General features: G+C 41.4%; 1 protein-coding gene across 1 annotated transcript in view; it reads right to left on the minus strand.

Moving 5' to 3' along the window:
- The window catches only part of CHRM3 (cholinergic receptor muscarinic 3), a 519,334-nt gene that overhangs the window by 248,762 nt on the left and 249,662 nt on the right, over positions 1 to 20,910 (minus strand). Inside the window, exon 4 of the mRNA XM_042959802.1 lies at positions 755 to 857. The gene's annotated coding sequence lies outside the window, so the exon portion shown is untranslated. The remainder of the gene's footprint in view (positions 1 to 754; positions 858 to 20,910) is intronic.

Raw genomic sequence — 20,910 nt, forward strand, 5'->3', positions numbered from 1 at the left:
ATAAAATATCCCTTAGTGATAATATCTCTCTCTCATACACACACACACACACACACACACACACACACACACACACAGTAGTTATCCAAGTAGTCTTAACTGGATCAAATCAAGAGTTACAAGGCTTACACCTTATAAGAATCTAATTATAGAATATTTCCTTCAAAAGAATTCTGTATATAGAAAAACTGTCAGATACTATATTTTGTGGTTTTTATATCATATTTATATGATGATACACCAAGGGAGTAATTGTCACAAAACCTCAGTGATCCGGGGATGATTAATTAATTCACATGTGCAATTATTCAGTCTGTAATTTAGTATTCAGTTTTGTCTGAGCCTGGCCTAATTTTGGGGAAAAAGAAGTTTGTATATTTCCATTACAGCACTGAACTACAGATATTATACTCATAAACATACCAGAGCATCAGTCATATTTCATATACTTGATGTTCAAAGAGTTGCAGATAAATATTATTTTCAGAATCCTACGAGCATAGAATTTCCTCCCTCTCCTGGAATGACTGTATTCTCAATGTGTATTTATCACACGAGGAAGAAAAGAAAGGCATCTTCCGGAGCCTTGCAAGTCATAAACACAGACTTCGAAGCAGAAAAGACAAAGGTCATCTCTGACCCATCAGTTTTACCCCTCATAGCAAATTCCATTGTCAGTGAGCAGGAATGGTTCCTGTTGAATCATAAAAAGGGTTCAAAACACTAAGTAAGAAAATATTGAAGTTCTACATACCTATTCCAAGTGGGATCATCAAACTAACCCAGTTTATCAAGGACTCTGCTGTGTGCTGAATTTCTCTTGTAGAAGGAAAACAGGGGCCATGTTACCACGAAAGCTGAAAATCGAACAAAATAATGAAAGAGGAAGTTAATCTAAACCAAAACAAAAGACGAAATGATACTCGGAAAGCTAAATTGTGAGATGGCATTTCACTTTCTTCCAGTCCTGTTGAGATATAACTCACATACATCACTGTGTAAGTTTCAGATGTACAGCCTAATAAATTTCATTTACATATATTGTGAAATCATTATTGCTGTAAGTGTAGTTATTAGCATCCATCATCCCATATAGATACAATAAAAACAAAGCAAAAAAGAAAAGAAAAATAATTTCTCTCTCCTTGTGATGAGAGCTCTCAGAATTTATTCTCTTAACTGTTTTCATATATGTCATATGGCAATATTATCCACAGTCATCATGCTGTATATTATATCCCTAGTATTTTTTTATCTTATAACTGGAAGGTTGTTACTTTTTGACCAGCCTTCTCCTACTCCTCCAGAGATGACATTGTAATTAAATGATAAATTTTATAAATAGAGATTTTCCCAGAATTTTCCAAATGTTCGTCAAGAAACCCTACTCTTCTATAATATGTGTTGGTGTCTTGCTGAATGAGTGATTCATGGCAGCTACTGGGGAAACAACGAATTTGTATAACTTACCTCTCCACATAAACATCACATCTTATGGTCTCTGTCACATGGTCACATGTCCTCGGTTTGAAACTTCAAATAATTGGGAGTATTTTTTAAAGTTATATTTTTTTTTGAGAGAGAGAGAGAACGCATGAGCAGAGGAGGAGGGGGAGGGAGAGAGAGAGAGAGAGAGAGAGAGAGAGAGAGAGAGAGAGAGAGAGAGAATCCCAAGCAGGCTCCACCTTGTGGAGCCCGATGTGGGGCTCAAACTCTCAAACTGTGAGATCACGACTGGAGGTGGAATCAACAGTCGACTGAGACACCCAGGAGCCCCGGGAGTATTTTATTAGCTTTCCCCTTTAATATGTACACAAAATGAATATATATGTATACCACTTATAGAAAGCTGAGTGATGAGTTTCCTTCATAAATTTATAGCGAAGAAGCAAAGAATCCCTCACCTGATTAATACAATTGATTTCATGGCACCAAGTATTTGACATTCACTCACCATTTTGATCAACATTTGTTGAGTGAATAACATGAACCAGGTATTGGGGTGAAAACTGAGTAAGACTTGGTTCTGCCTTCGACAAGCCTGGTCCAGTCAAATGGAAGAGACCACACTGGACACAGATCATCCCAATACAGGCAAGTAATTGCCCGACTGTGGTACAGAGAGGGTACAGAGGTGGGCATCACCAGTCAGGAGGTCTTTAAGCTGAGTCTTGAATGCTGAGTAGGAAAGTGGCAGACAGACAAAGGGACATGGGGGTAGAGGGGAGGAGAAGGATATTCAAGCGGCATATTCAAACGCAGGAAGCTGTGAGGGAGAACGGCGTGTTCTGAAAGCCGCCTTAATTGGTGCACAACAGGGTGAGGAAAGTGGAACATACACAAACAAATGGCAGAACATCTTTTTACAGATTTAAATTACTGTAAATCAGCCTAACGGCGCTAACAAAAACAACTACCCTGGTAATTGTAGAGAATTTGAACCCTGTTCCAAAATCCTGTATGCACATTATCTCCTTCCAGCTTAATGAGCTCTTTGCAGGACAGTGTGACCTTACCTGCACTGTGTAGGGGAAACTGTGGCTAAGGGGACTTGATCAAACCACAAAGCGAGTCATGCGGACTGAGGATCAAGCTGGGGCCAGTCCTCCGTCAGCCGCAGGGAGAGGCTCAGGATGCCAGGGTTCATGAAGAAGTGTGTGCGATACAGCGATGAACGTGGTGTGGCCATTACAGTCACTGTCCTGTTTCATGTCAACAGCTTTCTTGCTGTGTGCAAGTTGGGCTCTGGGCACAAGTACAGCGTTTCTAATATCACCCTTTCGGGTCCCAGCTTCATGAATGCAAGTGTGGGGCAGAGAAACAAGACCGTGATTGTAAGTGCACGTTTCGTTCACCTTGTGAGTTTGGGAATTTCAGTGCTAGATGTCTCTGCGCAGGCATATTGCGGGCATGGTGGCTGCTGTGTACCACTCACCAGCAATGGAAAAACCGGTCTTTGTGTCTAAACCCAGCTGTGATCCTTGAATTCCCTTTGTTGATTTAACTATTACACAGGAGCCTCTCTCAGGCTTGGTGGAAATCATCAGTACTTGAACATTTGTTGGTGCAGTGTGCGGATGAAGGGCTTGGATGTGGGTAAGAAGGTAGAATTGTTGCATCTGCTCAGATAGGAAAAGAGGCCAGCACTCATGTGTAACATCTAAAAATGGGGAGAGTGGGCACAGAGATGCAGGAAAGCAGGTTTAGCAATGCAAAAATGAAGCCTTGCCTGTGACACATAAAGAGGAGGCTTATGTAAGAAATAAAAAATCGAAAGGAGCCCGTGGCATTCTCTAGAGGATGAGAAATACAGTTGCTGAGGCTGGAAAAGACTGTAGAGAACTCTTCTCCCTTCTTCTCCCTCCTCCCCTTTTGCTCTTTTTAAAATCCCAAAGTGGAACTGCTTAGAACACATCTTACTCAGTTCGATTTCTCGTTATGAAGGTGAGAGATTGGAAGATCTTCTGGTAGACCCCAAACCGCCTTGCCCTCATGGAAGAGGACAGGAACTTACAATTTTGATGCTTTTCCAATTGAGAAACCATATGCTTGCTCACAGGTTTTCTCATACTTTATAATGTATTTGGAATTATTTTGGGTTTAAGGGAGAATGACTGCTTGAAAAGACAGCTCCTGCCACAAAGGTCCTCAAGATGGAAACCAATTCAGGCAACCGCTGGGCGATAACGCCTGGAAAACACACTAGACGCAAGATGGACAAAATCCAGATGACAGTATCATCTAGAATGCAACGTCTAGCGATCGGCTTGTCTTACGACTGTCTGACCAACTGCACTTGTTACCAGAAGAAGGACGCTTGTTCTCAGGTGGGACACAATAAGTGGAAGATTAAGATAAAGTATTACCCGAAACCAGCACAAAGAGGCAAATAAACAAATAAAAATATCTCTGAAAAGACTAGTGGAAGGAAACTCGGAGAAGAGACATTTAAAAGAGAAACTGGGCTATACACAGAATCCTAAAGTGAGTAATTTATAGAAAGACATTCATACTGAGTGTATTACCCACATGTTTGTGTGAACACTCAAGTAAGTTCAGACGTGGTCCAACAGATCTGGCTTCAGTGATGTGCAATATAAGTCAGCACTTGCTGGCAAGTCAGAGATCGGTTCTCTAGAGAACGCTGACAAAGAGCTCCCATGGATGTAAACTCTGGAAGGACAAGGCGGGTCCTATAAAACTGTGTACCAAGAGAGCGTGAGTGCATAATCCATGCGAGAGGAAGTCAGGGGCACGAGGGTTGGTAGATGAGATGAGGGAGGCAGAGACAGAGAGAGAAGTAACAATTCCCCATGTGCTGCTAACTCATGAGGCATTGATTAATTCATCCAATCGTTTCAACAACTTTGTAATGCGAGCCTCATTGTCACTAAGTCGTAACTGAAGAAATGATTATTTTTTTTTTGAGAGGCTAATTCAGAGTTGGAACTTGAACCTATGCTTGAATGATACTTCAGTGATTTCCCTGATTAAGCTCACTAATAGTAAGGCATGTGTAAAGCAATATGTAAACTTTCAAAATCTGAATGGCAATTAAAGAAATACAAATAAATTTAAAAAGTGACACATATTATGTTAGTTAAAATTATAAGCAAGAAAATATAAATGCAGATGAGGTTACTGGGAAAACAACTGATAAATTCATATAGTTCTGGTGGTACTATACATATATGTAGCCCATGGACCCCCCCCCCCCCGCCATCTGATGCATCTCTATATTAAGAGTCCCTAAATATATTCATATCTTTGGACTATTAATCTTACAAATTATCCCAAGGGAATAATTCAAAATTAGAAAATGGCATACTTAGGAAAATGTATATTGCAGCCTTATTCATTATAGTGAATAATGGAAACAATCTGTGTGTCCAACAGGGGAGATTCTAAGAAAATGTTGCTAGATTAACTCCATTAAGTTGCAATATGGAGAATGATAAAGAAAGCTATATACAAAATTACATGTTCTGATTATAAGTAGGAACAAACTACATATGTGAGTAAATACTAGCTGGTGACCAGAAAAAGAAAATAGTTGTGCTAGGGGTAGAGTAGGGATGAATACATTTAAGAAATCCTAATCCCCTTCGTACCATATAATTTAAAACTGTACTCATTTAAAGTATCCATTAAATTAAAATATAGACCCACAAACACAATACAGTTGGAGTACGTGTTTATATGGTTAAATGATTTCCACATACACAATATTATTTTGTTACATAATTAACTATTTGATGGTAGAGGAAGAGGGAAGGAGGCACGGTTTGTATAATGCTGGGACAAAATGCACATATTTTAACATAATGGTGTAAACAAATGTTTTTAGTATTATGGCAGCCATTGGAAATTAAGATGAGATTACAAGATTTGTTGACATAATTGCTAATGAATGTGATTTGAAATGGATCTACGACCAGTAGTCTTTCCCACTATGTATTATGCTTTCATCTTCTCACATTCCCTCCAGCCCATGTTCTAGGGAAAGTAGGTGGGCTGGAGAATTCTCCCACTGCTTCATCTTCTGCTCTAAGACATCACCCTTGGCCCCAGCAAGGTCTCCTCCATCTTTGGGAAGACATTTTGTCTTTGGCTGGGCAAGAAGAAGGAGCATTTGAAGAAAAAAGAGCCAGTCTTGGTGCTTCCTTCTGCCTTGTGTAAGACTAAGGATGAGCAAGCAAGTGCTTAGATGGTGTCATATTCACCCCTGTCCACTCTTGGTCTCATTCTTGGTTCTAGGCAGTAAAGTCATGGCATTTGCTGCTCCAACACACTCCTTGTCTTCTAGAGATGAATGCAGAGAAACTATTACCCATCTCATGTCAACAGTTCTTGGAAAGCAAAGGCACTTCCTAAGTGTATAAATCTTACAGATCATTAGAAATTCACAAACCGCATCCCTGCCCCTCTGCCTGCATTGTATTTATGCATTTGTGTATAAAAAGAAACACAAAATTAAGTGTAATTCAGGTACCATTAATCTTTTTTGGACAAGTTAGCATCTCCGTCAACTTCCTCTATTTCTTTTCTAAAATGTGTGTGTGTGTGTGTGTGTGTGTGTGTGTGTGTGTGTGTGTGTTATGCAGAGTGGAAAGAGGTGTGCCTTCAATAAATTTAGGAACAGGGGCACCTGACTGGCTTAGTTGGTATAGCAGGCAACTCTTGATCTCAGGGTTTTGAGCTCCCAAAACTCAACTCAAGATCTCAGGGTTCTTAAGCCCCATATTGGGCGTAGAGATTACTTTAAAAAGAACAACAGCAAAAGAATAAATCTAGGAACAGAAAAAAGGGTCTCTGTCTCCAGACATGACTTTTTCTATCTGTTCTGACCTACGGGACCAGGCTCCTTATCCATCTGAGTGCTCCCGGCTTGGTGGACTTTACAGTTCAATTCACCACTGGTAGGTATGCCATCTGCTTTTTCTTGCCCTGCTACGGTGGGTAGACATCTCTATTTAACTCATCCTGCCTCCTGCTGACAATGCAGCCTTTTCTAGGGTGTGGCTGTGATGCAAACTCAGCCCTCGAGTGCTGCAGCCCTCAGGTCAGAAGCACCCTCCCCCACGTGATGGAACCCCAGCCCCAGTGACAGGTTCTCCGGCTATCTCGGGGTCCTTTCTGTGCCACACGGGAACCTAAGTTCCAAGGCCTCCCTGTGACCTAGCAGGCTGAACTGCCGAGTTCACGATGCTGCTGCACGGGGCTGCACGTGAAATAGCTCCCTGTCCTGTGCACACCTCGTTTTCACTGACACACCTCTCTTTCTCTGGGCTAAAACCCAAGAGAGAAAGTCGGCAGGCACACATTCTGCAGCTTTACTTTCCTCCCTGCCACTGCCATTCCTGCTTGGCAGAGTTCCTCAGGCTCAGCAAAGGGGCACGCTTTCCTTTCTCTTTCTTGGTGTCATATTCTTTTACCATCAGACAGTGAGCCCAGAAGTGATAAGTTGAAGGGTTTTTGGGTTTTTTTTTCCATACAATATGACTTGAGTTTTCTGGGCTTGGCCCTTGATAAACTAAAAAAAAGAATATGGAAAATTGCCGAAAATAACCTGAACTTCTATTTATAACCATGACAGAGTAACAAGGATGGAGAGTAACCTAAATCCTTTGCACACGGCACCGGCTTTCCCCCTCCCCCCAAAAAAAGAACCTTAGAAGACTGTGCAAAACAAACGAAATAACTGTTTTCAAGAACCAGACAACAGGTACACAGGACTGTGATGACTGAGGGAAGGGAAACCAATGAGGGAAGACAACATCTGGGCTCCCTGTTTGGAAAAGATTTCTGGAAAGTGGACAGAAGAAGTGGGCAGAGCACAGCTGCCTCACTGAATTGAGAAAGTGACGACCCGAGTTTGAGGAGTCCGGTAAGGCGACGAGTGAGATGCTCAACACCATTAGTAATCAGGACACGCAAAATAAAACCTCCATGAGAAGCCACCAAGCCCCCACAAGAATGGCTCACATTAAAACGACTGACTATATTCGTGCTGGCCAGACAGGACAGGAAGCCACTCTTGTCTCCATACACTGCTGATGGGAATGTAAGGTGATGTGACCACTTTGGAAAACAGGTTTGCAGTTTACTGTATAGTTAAACATGTTTAGTACAAGGCTGTGCAATTAAACTCCTAGTTAGTTTCCCAAGAGAGATAAAAACATATATCAATACAGAGACTTTTACACCCATGTTCAGAGTAACTACATTCACAATTATACCAAACTGAGAAAGCAGATGTCCATCAGAGGACACAGAGGAGCAAATCTAGATACTTTCATACAATGGAAGAAAAAATGTAATGAAAGGGAATGAACTGCTCATATTCACAATACTATGCAGAAACTTCAAAAATATTACGCTGAGCAATAGAAGCCAGGCACAAAAATATATATCGTAGGACTCCATTTAAAAAAAAATTTTAATGCTTATTAATCTTTGAGAGACAGAGAGAGACAGTGCATGAGTGGGGAAGGGGCAGAGAGAGAGAGGGAGACCCAGAATCCGAAGCAGGCTCCAGGCTCTGAGCTGTCAGCACAGAGCCCAATGTGGGGCTCGAACTCACGAACCGTGAGATCGTGACCTGAGCTACAGTCAGACGCTCAACCAACTGAGCCATCCAGGCACCCCTCATAGGATTCCATTGTTAGAAAACTCTAGAAAAAGGAAATCTAGAAAGCAGAAAGCACAGCAGTGATCACCTGGGGCTTAAGGTGGGCTGAGGGCGTGTGTCAAGAGACAAAGAAGGGGCATAAAAGGAACAAGGTGTGGTGATGGAAGTGCACTGTTAAGATTTGATTTACTGGTAATAACATGGTTAGATGAATGTGTTTCACCTCATCCAAATATACATTTAAATGGGTGCTTAGTATTGTATATACATTATACCTGACTACAGTTCATTAAACAGAACCTTAACTGGCTTCTTAATTCTTATATAATATCAGAGATGATCTCTTAAAGATTAAATATTTTTTTAAAATTAATTTTTAATATTAAAATATCAATTTAGAGACACTTGGAAATATGCATATCTCGCATTTCTTTTAACATAATCCAGCGCTGGGAGCTACGGTGGCTTAGTCAGTTGAGTGTCTCACTCTTGATTTTGGCTCAGGTCATGATCCCAGGATCATGGGATCGAGCCCTGAGTCAGACTCTGTGCTGAGCATGGAGCTTGCTTAAGATTCTCTCTCTCTCCCTTTGCCCCTCGCCCCCCCCCCCCACTCTCTAAATAAATAAGTAAGTAAATAAATAAATCCAGTGTTTGTGGGAAAAGAGGGCCATCTACAAGAAACAAGCTGGCCATGTGCTGCTAATTACTGAATGAGGCGGTGAGTACAGGGGGTTGGTTATGTTCTGCCTGCTTTTGAGTAAGCCTGTAGTTTTTTTTTTTAATTTAAAATGTTTTAAACATCTAGAGGACTGCATTTCTTTAAAAGAGTATCATCGATATAGCAGGTGGCTTTAGATGTATGTCTTAATGCCCTCCTCTCCACATTCTTCTTCTTGGATTATGTGGTGAAGTCTTTCTGGGTCTTTCTCACATCCTCTTTACTGTCCTTTCCTTATCTCCTTTCATAGCTTAGTCGACCACAGCTCTCAGATGAGAATCAGCGTGTGTCACATGCACACGTGAGGTTCTGAATAATTTGAGGAGAAATTGGTTAAGTCAGAGTCTGGTTCTTTGTATTAAACAGTAATGAATTTCAGTAAAGCTTGGCCTGCAGAAGAGAGGTCCTTTTAGGAATAAACTAAGCAAGGTGCAGAGAAACGCCCACTTTGTTAAATGAAGGGGAATAATGAGTCTGCTTTCACCAGTTGATCGAAACAAACAGAACCAAGACACCAATTTAACACAAGGAACATCAAGAAGGAGCCGGTGCAAAGAATTTTTGTTAAAGGGAATGGAAATTGGCCTTCACTGTTTTCATCTTACTTTTCCCTTTTAAGGCGTTAGAATGCTTGCTAACTTTGGGGAAAGCTGGCTGCAGGCTCGCAGTCACATGAGTGGGGTTTGGGTCCGGAAGTGCTGAGCCCCTTCCTGACTAACAGGAGCGTGAACAGGCTCCATGCTGACAGAGCCTCCTGAATTTTCCAGGGAGATTGAAGCTCAGGATGAGGTCAGTCAGAATAGAAATTGATGAACGATGTAGAAGGTGGTGTTCAGCTATGTAGGCAGGGATGCCCTTTAGAGAAATTAATGTCCCTTTCAGTTTCTCAGTGTTGTATAAAATGGAATATGGCACTTCCTGCTTGATCTGATTATCTCTAGAACTACCCGTTCTTTCTGTGAATAAGACCCCAAACTGTTTTACTAATGAGCAAGAATGGACACAAAAAACATGTACTAATTACCAGCAAAGAACATAAGCTTCTGCAATCACACTCTGATGTGATAAATTAGAATTCTGTTTTCCAGAAGCCAACACATTATGGATGAACTGGGAATTGTTCTTATTGTTGAACTAGAACAATCAAGCACCAGGATATTTAAGAGTGCAAGTTGCAGAGAAGTAATGCATAATCCCACTATTTTGGAGCTTTAATTTTCCTGTGGACACAATTTTTTTAAAAAATTGACTTTATCTGCTTGAAAAAATGTTTCGTCTTAGTAATAGGAGCTTAAAGGAGTCCAATAGAAAGAGTGTGACTATATAGAACAAAGGTCAGAAAAGTTTTAGAATAGAGACATTGCATGTGTTTCTTTTTCAAGATGCTCTAGATTTAATTATTCCAAAAAAACTCAAATAGAGAGTATGATACACTAGGGATCTAGTGTCTCTGTGGAATATAAAGGAGTGTAAGTCATCATCCTTGCCTTTGGGAAGGTTACACGATGTTTTCAGCAAAAAGATAATCATGTTGGGAAAATAACAGAAAGTTACATATATGCATACAATGTGTATATGGTGTGTATCTATTTATCTATCTACCTATCCATCCATCCATCCATCCATCCATCCATCCATCCATCTTCTAATGTGGTGCTCAGCGTTATTGGCAGTGAGTCTTACGGCGCCATGGGAAAGGCGTAGATTCATAAAGAATAAACTAAAAAGGAAGAAAATGCTAGATCTTAAATTCTCAATGTAATTCATAAAATAAGAGGAGGGAAGTGGTTCAGGGACTGGGGGGTGGATAATAAGAAAAAAGACTCAGAATCAAGAATCAAGATGATATACTGCAAGACCAAGGGGAGGATAACACTGAACTGATTTACAGGCATCTAGGCTGGAACCAGACTGAGAAAGTCTTGAATGCTAGTCATTAGGAATTTGTGCTTTATCCTGAGAGCAAAGCAGAGTCACTGAATGTTTTGAGTAGAAGGTTCATGTGATAGAGATGGTCTTTCTGGGAAAAAAGATCTGTAAGCAATGCTTAGTAGATACAAAGAACAAGGGACTAAGGAAGCAGAGGCCAAATTAAATTTGGAAAGTGTATCCTTAAGTGATGAATGAATAACATTTCTAAGTAGCGGTAAACTTCCAATAAAATTAGGTGCTTCAAGTCTGCACATATTGTTGAATTTCAGAGCAATTCAACGCAAAACACTAACTGCATATTGTGGGAGGAAGACAACAGGGTTTGTGACAGAATTACAAAGCTACCTGAACACAGAGAAGGATGAGTTCTGTTCTCATCAGGCATGAGAAGGCAATGGCAGATCTGTGTTGGATCCTGCAAGGTGGGGAAGAGTTTTGGCAGGAAGACATGGGAGACATGGGATTCAGGTACAGAGGAACACAGGAAAATGTCCACAGGCTGCGGCACGGAACATGACAGGTAGCCTTCCTGGTGCATCTATACTTCTGGAAGGTGGCACATGCAAAAGGAAAGAATGAAGCGATGCTTCTTTGAGAAAATTATTTTTCCCTTTTGGGCCTCAGTCTCCTCATGGAGCTCTACGTTTTTATGGCTTGAATTCACACTGAAGACATGTCAAAAAGTTGAACGGTAATCAATCTGTTACAGAGAGGTGAAACAGAGTCATGATGGGAGTCAGTCACACTGGGGATCATGAGAAAGAATGAGGCCTTGGTAGAATCTGGAGAATGGTGCCAAGGGTCTAGGCACACAGTGACTGATGCAGGTGCTGAGGCTGGGGTGGAAAATGAAGGACTGAATATGCCAAAAGGCCTCATGAAGGACACAGCTGACTAGGCTTTGGTAGTGCAAGCACCTGACCAGACACTTTTGATCGCTGAGGCTTCCTTTTCAATGACCCCCATCTCAACTCAGCATACCAGCTGTTGTGTGACTGAGATGCTAATAAAACCACCAGATAAGGAGCCAGGCCTCTCCCACGCATGAAGTTCCCCTTCCAGAAAGCCCCGGGGAACCTAGGTAACTGACCACTTGGGTGACCCCACTCTTCTCTTCCTACATTCTAATTCCCACTCTTATGTTTTCAAGTTATCAATACTGAACCCCCTAAACCATGGGCACCCCACCCTTGGACTCCAAAAAAGGCCAAGCCTCAGGCCATGCTCCTTCCCTCTCTCTCTACCTGTGACCTCAATGTGTGGCCCTTAGGTGTGCCTTCCACCTTCCAGAACCTGTGAGGAATAAGTCTTCTTCCTCAAACTTCCCTCACCTTGTTGCTAAGATGTGTTTAGAAATGAGAAGAACCACAAGGCCAGTGCAACCCCAACACAGGCTCCGACTGGGGAAATGTCAAGGGGGGCTCGATAAGCCCCTGGCTCAATGGCTACAGGTAGGAGGGGCCCAGGTGAGTCCCTCAGGCAGAGATCAACACAGCAACTTCTCAACTAACTGGATATAAAAGAAAAAGGAGATTATTCACATATTTTGATAAGGCCAAGTTACTAGGAGAATAGCAATTTCTTTGAGATAAAAAGGAGAAGAAAATGTGCGTGTGTGTGTGTGTGTGTGTGTGTAAATTTCAAGAAAAATGGTAAATAGTTCTGTGTTTCAGAAGTGCTGATTTTTACTCATTCAGCCATTGAAACAATTGATAGCACAAGAATTAAGCCTTGGAGAGAGAGTTTAAAGATTAAAATATAAAGATGACCTACCTGCCCAACAGCCATGAGAGTTATGTGAACAGAGCACGTAGAATAGGAAGAAAAGCATGTAAGACAGGAGAGGCAGACTCAGTCTTAGGGGATAACTATTTTAGGAGGGCAGGAGGTGGAAAAGAAGACTCCAGCCAAAATCCAGGAACCAACCGGAGAAAGTGGAAAAATACAAGGATTCACAGATCTGACTGACGGCAATGTCAAACAAATAGGTAACTATGGCCTCAACTTCTGAAAAGTTTTCAGGTAGAAAAGCTGGAGAAAAATAGGTTTAAAAAGAGAAGGGTTCACTGAAAACCTTTAAGACCAATGTTTCTAGATAATGAAGGACGAGAAGTCAAATGGCAGTGAGCTAAAGAAGAGAGGGGACCGGCAAGGGCAGGTGACACCGTGGAGTCTGGAGGAAACGCATGCTCGCTGGAGACAGCACGGGGCACGCACTAGGGCACTCACGCCTTTTTGAACAAGCGAGAAAAGACAGGGAGGTGAGGTCAACACGCATCTTAAATCTTTTAAGAACAAATTTTTAATGCTTAAGATAGGAGGATTAGAACTCAGTAATTGGCTAAAAGGTCAGATGTTGAGGACCAGAGACACAGGACGGAGAGTCTAGGTTGGAAATCGGTTAGTTTGAAGGGACACTTCTCCAGAGACAGAGGGAGACATGAGACAGGAGCGGAATAAGGGACCGACGTGTTGAAGACGCCTGGAGCGCAGGTGTGGGAGCTCTGGGTGTCTCCGTCAGGCAGGTGATGAGGTGTCCCATTCCAAGAGAACTCAGGTTGGAAGGGCAATGTACAGGACTGGGGGCAAAGAGTGAAGGAGAACTGGAAAAGCCACTGTGAAGAGTAGACTCGGCCATTATGGACAGTGGGCAGACCCACATTTATAACGGGACTTGTCCACAAGGCTTGTGGGAGTTTCCAGTGTTCTCAAGCCACCGAAACATGGGAAAAGCTTCAAGGAGGGTAAAAGGGGAAGCCCCTGAGTGGTGGGTGGGGAGGGGGGCTGGGCAGAGGAAGGAAAGAGGCTGGAGGCTGGAGTGTGAGAGAAAGGCAGTGAAGGGGCTGGATGAGGCGCCTGTGTAGTCTGAAAGGGACTCTCAGAGCAGTCTCCACGGACTCGGAGGAAGGAAAGGACCTGCAGTCTTCTTGTGAGGAGAGATTCTGAAGATAAGGGGCGCAGGAGAGCAAAATAAACTTTTAAACTGTACTGGCCCCTCTGCCCAAGGGGCAAGGGCAATGTCTTCTCCATTTCACAGAATAAAACGTAAGCATGTGTGGAAAGTATCTGGATATATGTAGGATGCCCAATTTGTTCTAAGGAAGCAAGAACCAGGGTGCTTGTGACTTTCACTGTAGAGCCCAAAGAACAGGGCCATACATGCAAGAATTTAAAAAATGCTTTTGATAGTGTTCAATCAGGGATAAATCAAACATGGATCAGAAGCTACTTTGCCTCCCAGACTATGGGCACGGGCTAACAGAGCTGGGTAAGTAGGATGACTTCCCTGAAGATAGTGCTTTATGCTCAGAAAGAACTCTGTAAATATTTACAGACAAAGAGGGTTCTTGGACAAGTGATTGGTGGTCTATTGCTTTCTGATGTCATGAAAATATTTTTTGAATGAAGACTGCATTAGGATTTCGGTAGCTTTCAATTCCTCATGGGAGCCAGAAGGGACACCCAGAGGGTAAAGCCAACCATCATGTTCATAAAACTTGGGTTCACGACTAAGAAAAAAAATCAGCGAATTTTAAAAAGGGTTACATATATTTTAAAAGCTTTTTGATATTTAAGTAGTTTTCACTTACCACCCAAGATTGCATGCCACTGGTTTCCTAACCTGATGAAATCATCAGAATTCCTTTTCAAGAAGACATTGCTTGCTTGCTTGTTTGCTTGCTTCCTTCCTTCCTTCCTTCGTCCCTCCCTCCCTCTCTTTCTTTCCTTTTTTCTTTCTTTTTCAAAGTTTATTTATTTATTTTGAGAGAGAGAGGTCTCGAGAGAGCCTGAACTGGGGAGGGGCAGAGCAACAGGGAGAGAGAGAATCCCAAGCAGGCTCTGCACTATCAGTGCAAATCATGAGATCATGACCAGAGCTGAAATCAAGAGTCAGATGCTTAACCAATTGAGCCACCCTGGCACTCTGAAGAAGAAATTCCTTGAAAAGGAAAGATTTCTAGGTACCACGCTCAGAGACTCTAATTAAAGGGGTGCGGGGCAGGCCACAGGAATGTGTATTTTTCAAAAAAGTCTCCAAAGGAATCCTGAAAGAGTTTTCTACTGGTAAGGACTGACTATAATTAATCAGCTGCAAAAAAATATATATTTTGACTGGCATTGTACACATTTTTTTAATGTTTATTTATTATTTTGAGAGAGAAAGAGAGAGCACAATTGGGGGAGAGGCACAGAGAATTCAAAGCAGGCTCCGGGCTCTGAGCTGTCAGCACAGAGCCCGACGCAGAGCTCGAACCCACAAACTAAGGTCATGACCTGAGCGGAAGTAAGACGCTCAACTGACTGAGCCACCCAGGCACTCCGGAATTGTACAAAATGTAAGAGTAAATTGACATTGCTCAACTACCATCCCAGATGGATTAGCTTCTTGTTTCATTTGGAGATCCAGTATATATGGTTCTGGTTTTAGTTATTCCTCCTTAAAAATATAAATAGGTTTAAAGATAATTAGGCAGTAAACAAGAAGTAAATTTACTGTATGTTCTTCTTTTCTCTTATGATTCCACTCCATTGACTATTATGACATTGATATGGGATGAGATCACCTCCAGCATATTTGCCTCAAGGAGGCATTCATGTTTCCTCTTCCTGGGGATGTACAGCGAGGAAAAGAAATGTGAGCGTGTCGAAAGTGAATTATACGGAGTCCGGGAGTTTGGCACATTGTTGACAAAATTCGGTATGTCCATTCTTTTGATATCCTTATAAGTGTGTTAAGATGAAAGTCACAGGTCTCATGGTGATCTGTATTGAAAGAGGGGAGGGCGCCCGGGTGGCTCAGTCAGTTTAGTGACTGATTTTGGCTCAGGTCATGATCTCGCGGTTCGTGAGTTTGAGTCCCTCATCGGGCTCTGTGCTGACAGCTCAGAGCCTGGAGCCTGCTTCGGAGTCTGTGTCTCCCTTTCCCCGCTCACACTCTGTCTCTCTCTCTCAAAAATAAATAAAGATTGAAATTTTTTTTTTAAAAAAAGAAAGAAGGGGGAAGACAAAGGAAGAGCAAAAGAGGTGAGATTGAAAGCCCTGATGAAGCAAACGGGGCAGAAACTCCTCCTCAGCTGCAACTTGATAGATGTCTCAGCACCATGACAGCCTAGCTACTGAATCAAGACCTTCTATTCCCCAAACACATGAATCTACGTGAGATATTTAACAAAAGAAGAAAAAGGAGGGAGGGAGTGGGAAGAGAAGTGGGAGGGGAAAATGGGGGGAGAGGGGGAGGGAGAGGGGGAGGTCCTTGTCTGGAATGTAGCAAAACTTCAATAGATATTCTTGAAAAGACTGAAGGATTCCAATTTTTCATAGGCTTCATTTTTTAGAAAAACCCAGATGTGAGCCTCCGAGAATCTATATAGTTTGGTAAGCATAGAGAGGAGGCAGAATACAACAGTCTGAGGATAAAGTATAATATGAGGCTGGAAAGTAGAAAAGTAAAATTAGCATTTGGAGGATAGTGATGAATTCCATTAAGGCAGAGAATTAGGAGTCGGGATTGAGAAACTTGCACTGGACTGCCTTTTAGAGATGCTGATGACCTTTGCAAATGGTATATATTTGAACTTCGTCTTTCAAGGGGCTGGAAAGGAAGACTTCAGTTACCTTAGCAGAAAGAACAAAGTCCTGACGCCCTCAAGCACCTACTACATGTGCTGATTTAACTTCTCTGCATCTTGGGATAATACCCACTATGTACTATCCCTGGGAGAATGGAGACGATACATTCAAATAATTTTCTGTGTTGTGTGGCTCAGGTGAGGGACTCTGGCTTAGAAAGTCTACCCGTTGTCCCATATTGCAGCCATTTGCCCTGTATGACTGGTTTAAATTTAAATTAAATGCGAAGACGTTCCTCAAAAAACTAAAAATAGAACTACCCTACGACCCAGTAACTGCATTACTAGGTATTTATCCAAGGGATACAGGTGTGCTGTTTCGAAGGGACACATGCACCCCAATGTTGATAGCAGCACTATCAACAATAGCCAAAGTATGGAAAGAGCCCAAGTGTCCATCGATGGATGAATGGATAAAGAAGATTTATATATATATATATATATATATATATATATATATATACATACACACACACACACACACACACACACACACACACAATGGAGTATTACTCGGCAATCAAAAAGAATGAAATCTTGCCATTTGCAACTACATGGATGGAACTGGAGCGTATAATGCTAAGTGAAATTAGTCAGTCAGAGAAAGACATATGACTTCACTCTTATGAGACTTTAAGAGACAAACCGATGAACATAAGGGAAGTGAAGCAAAAATAATATAAAAACCGTGAGAGGGATAAAACTAGGAGACTCATAGATATGGAGAACAAACAGAGGGTTACTGGAGGGGGTGTGGGGGAGGGATGGGCTAAATGGGTAAGGGGCACTAAGGAATCTACTCCTGAAATCATTGTTGCACTAGATGCTAACTAATTTAGATGTAAATTAAAAAAATTAAATTAAAAAAAACCACAAAAAATAAAAAAAAATAAAGAGGAAAGAAAATGAAAAAATAAAAAAATATATATTTGATATAAATGCACTATACCTTTTTTTTAATGGAAATGCCACATTTTTAAAGTTTGACTATACCATTTTAACCGCAATTTGGAAAAGACATTTCAATAAAAAAAGTGAAAAATAAAAAAAATAAAATAAAATGTGTAATTAAAAATAAATAAATAAATAATTAATTAAATGCCAAGAAATCACAGTTCATTTCTTCAAGTTACAGCAGTCACATCTCAACTGTTCAAGAACCACAAGTGCTGAGTGGCTTGGACAGAACAGGTACAGAACATTTCCGTTACTTCAGGAAGTACCTCGAGTGAAAGAAGGTCAGGAGGCCAGAGAGGCCTGTCCTGTGAGAGGACAGAAATGATATGGTAGCTGGGAGTGAGGGACAGAGCTAAGTGAAGTGAAGTTTCTACTGAAACAGAGAGACTAGTAGACCTTTAAGGAGAGGGAAAGGCTCCAGACAAGAGAAAGACAGGGCGGTTACTACAACTCTTGGGAACAACTGAGGCACAAGATCCCAGGAGGGGCAGGAGAAGGTAAGAGCAGAGTGGGTATATACTTAGAGGTGAAGGAGAGAAGCGCCTTCGCCCCAGAGACATAAGGAGCAGACAGCAGGTACAAAAACAGTGAGTTTGAAATAAAAGACACAGAACTCACATCTGTTTAAAAATTTTTTTAAATTTTTATTTATTTTTTGAGAGAGGGAGAAGCAGAGTGCAAGCAGGGGAGGGGAAGAGTGGGAGAGGGAGACACAGAACCCAAGGCATGCTCCAGGCTCTGAGCTGTCAGCACAGAGCCCTATGTGGGACTCTGAACCCACAAACTGTGAGATCACGACCTGAGCCAAGGTCGAACGCTTAACCAACTCAACCACCCAGGCACCCCAGAACTCACACCTGTTAACCTTGAACAAACCACCATGGAGGATGAAAGATTTAGACTTTGCTAGTGTTTACACAAAGAGAGCATGGGATAAATGCACTTGCTGAAAAGCAAAATTGTAGTATTATTTTGAAGAAGCTACGAGGACACACAGATATACTGTACAATTTGGCAAATTTTAGGTGCTAAATATTTGCTAATTTGTCAATCCATTAATTAACCAATCAATTATCATTGCTTACTGGTTCCTAACATACCAGATGTTTTGGGAAAACGTACAACGAAATTGAAAAGTCTGGACTTACAGAAGAAGCTTAGAGAACAACATAAAGATACTAAATTTTAGAGTACAGTTTGAAAATGTTACCTCAAATTGGGTACAACAACACCCTGGCACTCGGGTGCACCTCGTGGTTCCTGTCTTTTGTAGACAGTATGAATCTGTCTTGATATTCTTTCTGGTTGAGCCCAAGGAAGCCTTGGGATGCCTTTCAACACAATACCCATTATTTCTTAAAAAAACATTTTTTGAATGTTTATGTATTTATTGAGAGAGAGAGAGAGAGAGAGAGAGAGAGAGAGAGAGAGAGAGAATAAGTGGCGGAGGGGCAGAGACAGAGGGAGACAGAGGATCACAAGCACTGTCAGTGCAGAGCCTGATGCAGGGCTCAATCTCATGAACCTGTGAGATCATGACCTGAGCTGAAACCAAGAGTCGGATGCTTAACCAACTGAGCTCCCACCAGGCGCCCCATAATACCCGTTATGGAGCCTGCCACTTAGTATGAGAACTAAAGATTATTTGTAAATCTAGCACAAATAATATTAAAATTGTGTAGTGAGTCACACAAAGGAAGCCCTTGGTGAAGCAACAGCTTCTTTTTCCAATAATAAACTCATCTCATTATTAAAAATCCAAAAGTTAATCACTCACTTGCAATAAAAAAGTAGATCTGAACAGTTGGTCTCACTCTATTAGACATTTAATCCCTAATCAGGGACTTTTCCTCATTTGAGAGAACCACACACAGAGCATACTAAGAACTGCAAATTAATATTAACAAAGGGGCGCATACTAGACCCCTTAAGAATAACCCCAATGAAGTACATTGCATTGTTCTCAGTTTTTCGGTACTTATGCAATAACACAGCTGTCAGAGTAATAAGATAAATCTTGTAATTTCTCTCCAAGGACCGTAGAGGGAAGAACATAGACATATTAGCTCTATAAAGGACAAAGGCACCAAGGGCAGTGGAGACAGATGTTATTCTTAATGGGATTTTGCCTTATTTGAAAAATTTTTTAATGTTTTTATTTATTTTTGAGACAGAGCATGAGCATGAGCAGGGGAGGGGCAGAGAGAGAGGGAGACACAGAATTGGAAGCAGGCTCCAGGCTCTGAGTTGTCAGCACAGAGCTCGATGCAGGGCTCGAACTCACGGAGTGTGAGATCATGACCTGAGCCGAAGTCAGACGCCCAACCGACTGAGGCACCCAGGCGCCCCGCTTTTGCCTTATTTTAAAAAGCAACCTACCGATGTGAGGGCCAATGACTTGCCTGTCCATACTTCAAATCACAGAATCTAGCTAGAATTAAAATGGCTTTATCATGAGATTTAGTACCTAAAATATATTTCGGACAGCAGGGGGAAAATGACTGAGGATAAAAAGGCAGTGAAAGAAGAGGATTCTCAAATGCCTGTCTGGTACCAACCTTGATGAATCGTTCATATAAGCTGCTGACTTTTCTGTGTTGAATCAGCAGAGTCCTTAACTGCTGAGGCCACCTTGTCAGCCAGTCACCTGACTCCTGAAATTCTAGGTTCTTCAAGGGGAAAATTTTGGCAGGATGTGTGGTTGTACCTTGGTATCTCTCAATTTACCTGGAACGTTCCAAATTGAGCGCAGTGAATATTACGGAGTATTGTTCCATTTTCTTCAATATTCTTGTGCAGAGCTGGGGAATTTTATAGTCACAATGACACAGAGAGAAAATGAGACATTGTAGGCACTCCATCTCCATGTTTCACTGTAAAATGGCTGTCTCCAAAATAACTTTATTTCACACTAATGTCATTAAATAGAATTTCAATGGATTTGAAATGGTGTATATACGTGTTAATATAGTCCTCATAAAAGTTTGTAAAAATATACCTATTGGCCCTTCTCCTGAAGGGTCCTTTTTGTTCTTAGACCAAGTCCTTTATATTAGTATAGTATTAAAATATCCTTTCCTTTTCTTAAAACTTAACAGCACAAGGTTAGTTGCTTTTAAAACATTATTCCGTTTTCAAAACCAAAAATTCATAAGAATCGTTACTATAGAATAAAATAATGTGCACAATCACCAAAACGTACCAAAGGATGTGTCTTTTAGAAATAAAACATCAAGCGGCGCCTGGGTGGCTCAGTCAGTTAAGCATCCAACTCTTGATTTCGGCTCAAGTCATGATCCCAAGGTCATGGGATCGAGCTCCACATCGGTCTCCACACTGAGCATGGAGCCTGCTTAAGATTGTCTGTCTCCCTCTTCCTCTACCCTTCCCCTCCCTCACCGAAGCACACTCTCTGTCTCTCAAAAAAAAAAAAACATCAAAATTATAAAAATAAAGTATGATGGTTATGCTTAGGAAAAAGCTTTTTAAATAATAGATTTTTTTCCCCATCATTGGATGAATGATAAAGAAAAGATGAT

This window comes from Panthera tigris, chromosome D2, assembly GCF_018350195.1.
Source record: "Panthera tigris isolate Pti1 chromosome D2, P.tigris_Pti1_mat1.1, whole genome shotgun sequence".
NCBI classification, from domain to species: Eukaryota; Metazoa; Chordata; class Mammalia; order Carnivora; family Felidae; genus Panthera; species Panthera tigris.